Source organism: Erinaceus europaeus, chromosome 12, assembly GCF_950295315.1.
Source record: "Erinaceus europaeus chromosome 12, mEriEur2.1, whole genome shotgun sequence".
NCBI classification, from domain to species: domain Eukaryota; kingdom Metazoa; phylum Chordata; class Mammalia; order Eulipotyphla; family Erinaceidae; genus Erinaceus; species Erinaceus europaeus.
The window spans coordinates 49,832,427-49,838,597 of NC_080173.1; positions in this window are offsets into that span (position 1 = coordinate 49,832,427).

A 6,171-nucleotide genomic window follows, 5' to 3' on the forward strand; every position below is an offset into this window, starting at 1 on the left:
CCCCTATGCAGACCCCAAAGACTGGGCAGGGCCAATCGGAGCGCAGGGCGCGATAATGTCACGAGTTGCCGGGCTGGTTTCTGGCGCAGACTCCTGCAGTTTGCGGCGGAAGGGCGGGGTCTCATGCCGCGTTAGCTGGCTGGTCCGCAACCGCCGCCTGCTGCATCCTCCTCGCGGGGAGAAGAGCTCCGAAGGAGGCGACTTGGGGGTAGACTGTTGGGCGAAAAGTGAAACAGAACAGGAGCCGTAGAGAGAGAGAGCACAGCTGTCTGCGCGACAGACTTTTATGCCTGAGACTGAAAGGTCCCTGGTTGAATCCTAGGCATCACCCCTAAGCCAACGCTGAGCTGTGTTCTGGTTAAAATATTTTTATATTTATTTTTGTTATTTTTTTATCTATTTTTAAAATATATTTTTAATATTTATTTTATTTATTTATTCCCTTTTGTTGCCCTTGTTGTTTTATTGTTGTAGTTATTATTGTTGTTGTCGTTGTTGGATAGGACAGAGAGAAATGGAGAGAAGGAGGGGAAGACAGAGAGAAGGAGAGAAATATAGACACCTGCAGACCTGCTTCACCGCCTGTGAAGCGACTCCCCTGCAGGTGGGGAGCCGGGGTTCGAACCGGGATCCTTATGCCGGTCCTTGTGCTTTGCGCCACCTGCGCTTAGCCCGCTGCACTACAGCCCGACTCCCTGTTTTTGTTACTTTTTAAACAATTTGTTCTGGTTTATATCTTAATGCTTTTTCAGCCACCAAGCTGCAGACACTATCATGACCGCAACCTGATTTCCCCGACAGACGACTCCACCACGTGTCCTGGAGCCCCGCCCCACTAGGGAGAGAGAGACAGGCTGGGCATGTGCATCACCTGCTACAGAAGCCAGACCTTCCACTTTCTGCACCCCATAATGACCCTGGGTCCATACTCCCAGAGGGATAAAGAATAGGAAAGCTGTCAGGGGAGGGAATGGGATAGGGAGTTCCGGTGGTGGGAATTGTACCCCTCTTACCCTATGGTCTCGTCAATATTTCCACTTTATAAATAAATAAATAAATAAATAAATAACACCAGCAATGGAAAAAAGCTGGCCTCCAGGAGCAGTGCAGGCACCAAGGCCCTAGTGATAACCCTGGGGGCAAAATAAATCAATGAAAATGAAAAAAGTAAAAAAAAAACTATCAGGCTGAAAAGTAGGAAGAACTGTATGAGATGCAGACTCCGTTTTTCAGATGTTAGCTTACTGCTAAAACTAAGGCATAGGATCACTACCGTGCAGAGATAAAGCACACACTTGTGTGCAGTCATTCTGGTGTAATAACATCTAAGGATCGTTTCTGCATACAGCTCTGTATGTGATGCAGACTCGAACCTGGGTCCTGGGGCATATCAGAGTTTGGATTCAACCAGGTGATGTATCATCTGGCCTCTGGGTCTCACTGTCTTAAGACAAAAATGAAAACTTTTTTCCTGTTTATTTATTTTACCTTTTGTTGCCCTTGTTTTTTTTATTGTTGTTGTAGTTATTATTGTTGTAGTTATTGATGTCGTCGTTGTTAGATAGGGCAAAGAGAAATGGAGAGAGGAGGGGAAGACAGAGAGGGGGAGAGAGAGATAGACACCTGCAGACCTGCTTCACTGTTTGTGAAGCGACTCCCCTGCAGGTGGGAAGCCGGGGGCTCACACCGGGATCCTTAAGCAGACCTTGCACTTTGCTCCACGTGCACTTAAACCGCTGCGCTGCCTCCCGACTCCCGAAACTCTTTATCTCTTTCTGGATACAGGCTGGCACACTCGAGTGTTAGTAAAAATCAGCTTTAGCTCCAGGATATAGTCCATGGGAAGCCCTGCTCTGAGCTTTTCTGTGAAGCCAGGCCAAAGAGGGTAGAAGTCTACCTTCTTTGACATGGGAGTGTTTTTGGAGTGCCAGCATGCATCCAGGCAGACACCATAATGAAATGGAGAAACTAATATTGGTGTAAGGAGTCTAAATAGCTTCCAAAGGAAGGAAACTAGACTAGAAACCCTTTCTACTTGTACTTTAAAATAACCCTCCAGTGATTTTGCAGGATAGGTAAAGACAGAAGGATACAGGTTCCTAGTTTTCTGTCTCTTTAAAATTTTATGTATTGTGGTCTGGGAGGTGGTGCAGTAGCTAAGGCACTAGACTGTCAAGCATGAGGTCCTGAGTTCAATCCCTGGCAGCACATGTACCAGAGTGATGTCTGGTTCTTTCTTTATCTCTCTCTCTTTATCTCTATCTTTCTCATTAATAAGTAAATAAAATCTTTCTTAAAAAATTTATGTATTTGTGGAAGAGAAACAAAGCAGCAGTGATATATGCAGTGCTGGGATCAATCTTGGGACTTTATATAAGCAAGTTCAATGCTTTTCCCACTGTGCCGCCTTCCTGGCCACCTTTGTTGTTGTTATTGTTGTTGTCACTGATAAGACTTCACTGCTCCTTGTGGATTTTTCAGCTGGAGAGCTAAAGTGGGTGGGGTGGGAATAATACCATAGCATAAACTTCCTCGCCTAAGGTATGGACCAGGCTGGAACTTGGGTCAGGTTCATGGTAAAGTAGGTGTATACTATCAAGGTGAGTTATTTACTACCCTCCTTTCCTCCCTTCTTTCCCTTCTTTCTTTTGGATAGAAACAAAGATAGTGGTCTGGTCTGATTCTTTCTCTCTCTCCTCGTATCTTTCTCATTAATAAACAAATAAAATCTTAAAAAAAAGAAACAGAGATTGAGAGGGGAAGGGGAGATAGAGTGGGGAGAGAAAGAAAGACACTTGCAGCGCTGTTTCAACACTGCAGGTGGGGACTTGGGGACTTGAATGTGGGTTGTTGCGCACAGTAATGTGTGCGCTCTACTGGATGTGCCACTGCCTGGCCTCTTTCTTTCTAAGCTTTTTTTTTTTAATTTGATAGATACAGCTAGAAATTGAGAGGAAGGGGGTGACAGGGAGAGAGACAGAGAGACACCTGCAGCAATACTTCATCACTCGTGCAGCTTTCCTCCTGCAGGTGGGGACTGGGGGCTTGAACTCGGGTCCTTACACATTGTATCATGTGCACTCAACTAGATGCACCACCACCGGGTCTATCTCCCTCCTTCCCTCCCTTCCTCCCTCCCTCCCTCCCTGTTTCCTATCTCCATTCCTTTCGTTCTCTCTCTTTCCCTCCCTCCCTCCTTCCCTTTCTTTCTTTCTTTCTCCCATCCATCCATCCATCCATCCATCCTCCTAAAGACTCCTTTTCCCTCTTTCAATCTCAAATAATGACAGAGAGAGAAACAGAGATAAAGAGACAAAGACAGAAAGTGAGAGAGAGACACACCCCATAGCACCCTCCACCCTTGGTGTAGCTTCCTGTTTGTACTGTGTATGTGCTCTCATGTGATGCTGGGCACTCAAACCTGGGTCCTGGGACATATCAGAGTTTGCACTCAGTAAGGTGATCTTTCTTCTGGCCTCTGGGTCCCAGTTGTTTTTTTTTTTAAAGATTCTTTTTCTTTAAAATTTTATTTATTTTCCCTTTTTTGTTGCCCTTGTCTTTTTATTGTTGTTGTAGTTATTATTGTTGTTATTGATGTTGTCATTGTTAGATAGGACAGTGAGAAATGGAGAGAGGAGGAGAAGACAGAGAAGGTGAGAGAAAGATAGACACCTGCAGACTTGCTTCACTGCTTGTGAAGCGACTCCCCTGCAGGTGGGGAGCCAGGGGCTCGAACCAGGATCCTTATGCGGGTCCTTGCACTTTGCGCCACGTGCGCTTAATCCGCTGGGCCACTGCCCAACTCTCTCTCTCTCTCTCTTTTTTTTTTCCCTCCAGGGTTATTGCTGGGGCTTGGTGCCTGAACTACGACTCCAATGCTCCTGTAGGCTATTTTTCCCTTTTCTTGCCCTTGTTGTTTATCATTGTTGTTATTATTATTGTTATTGCTGTCACTGTTGTTGGATAGGACAGAGAGAAGTCGAGAGAGGAAAGGAAGACAGAGAGGGGGAGAGAAAGACACCTGCAGACCGGCTTCACCTGCAGATGGGGAGTGGGGGGCTTTGTGCCATGTGTGCTTAACCAGCTGTGCTACTGCCTGATCCCCACATAGTATTTTTTTTAGAACTATTTATTTAGGAGAAAGAGAGAGAGAGAGAGCAAGAGAGAGATAGAGATAGAGATGGAGAACCAGAGCATCATTCTGGCACATGAAATGTTGGGGATCAAACTTAGGAACTGATCCTTGATGGTCCAATGCTTTGACACCTCCTGGGCCATACTCCTTTCCTCACTATTTCAACAAATATCTTCTTGGCACTAAACAACCACTTGCTAAAGAGAAAAAATGTGTGCTCCAGTTTTAGGGAATGTGCCTTGATCAGTTCCTCTCTGACTGTCTCCCTGCCCCTGGGGTTGGGGGATAGATAACAGGACTTTTGAATCATTATTGGAATAAACTAATTAAATCTTTTTTCACAACACTACATCAATAATTGAAGTTGGATGAGAATGGTGAAGAAAACAGAAGTGCTTTGTAATTCATCCTTGTGGAAACACCCTCCTGGATAGTTGGGATGCTAACTCACCTCTTTATTAGGTTTATATCACATAGGAAAAACAATCAACCTCTTCTGTCCTTAAGTAATACGGGTCTTGGAAGATGCCCCAGAACAGGGGAGGATGATTTAACAAAGCTTTTGGCAGTTGGCCGTGAGTTCTTTGGTAAACAAGGAACTAGTCTGGGCAAAGGGGTAGATAAGAGTCTGACTTCCTGGGCCAAAAGTCCTTGGAGAAATTATCCTACCCATGCAATTAATTTAGAAGAGATAGGTAAAAGATGTTAAAGCTAACTTGAGGTAGAGGAGGATGGTATGGACCCAATACGCTAACAAGTCAATATGCCAAGCCTTTGTGTATATGTCTACATCACTGAATTGAGGGCAGGAGAGGGGAAGGTGAAGAAATATCACAAGTTCTTTTTTAAAATTTTGGGTTGGGGCTGGAGGACAACTTGACTGGCAGGGCACATGCTTGGGTTCTCAGGCCTGGGCAGATGCATGGCCCAGGCCTGAAAACCCAACTCCATAAGGGGGTGTCACAATACCAGGGGACACTCTGGTGTGGTGGTGTCTCTCTGTCTCTATCTGAAGCCAAAAGAATGAATAAATCATCAGGGAGTGATATCTCCAGTGGTGCCACAATTTTTTTGGAGGACAGTTTTATTTAGGGGTGCCATTAAAAAAAATCCTCTACTTCTTTGATGTTGGGATTGGAACTGAGGGCCTTATACATGTAAAGCATTTGCTCTGCCACTGAGTTGAACTATATCCCTAGCCTAAATTTTCCTTCCTCCCTTCCTTCCACTCACCTGTCCTTTGTTTTTGTTTTTTTTTGGGTTATTGTTGGGAATCAGACCCTGCACTATGAGTCCACTACTCCTGGAGGCTATTTTTCCCCTTTTATTGCCCTTGTTGTTTATCGTTGTGTTACTGTTGTTGTTATTGCTGTCGTTGTTGTTGGATAGGACAGAGAGAAATGGAGAAAGGAGGGGAAGGCAGAGAGAGGGAGAGAAAGATAGACACCTGCAGATCCACTTCACAGCTTATGAAGCGACCTCCTTGCAGGTGGGGAGCCAGGGGCTCCGACGGGATCCTTACGCTCGTCCTTGCACTTCGGCGCCATGTGCGCTTAATTCGCTGCGCTACCGCCTGACCCCCTCACCCGTCCTTTTCATCTAGATAGAGGCAGAGAAAGTGGAAGAGACCCATCACCTAAGTCCCATTCAATGCAGTGGGTGTCAGTCCAGTGTGAGTTTAGATCGCACACATGGCAAAGTGCCTAGGCTACATTTTCTATTCAGTAAAATTGAAAGTTGTCTTACTTTTGTTTTAAACTTATACTATGTATTTCTAGATCTTTGTTTCCTCTGGCACCTTAAGTCTAAACCACCCTGAAGACTGCTCTTTGAAGATGAACCCTTAATAATGATCTCATTTTAGAATCTAGTTTCTACACTCTGTATCCTCATAGTTTTCCAAACATTTTTCAACTGGCCCGAGGATGAGATTAGTAATATTCATGTATATGTGATCAATATATAGTATGATAATGTCTATTTTTTTTTGGGGGGGGTTTTACAGATTGAGAAGTTCTTTCTGACCGACTTTTGAA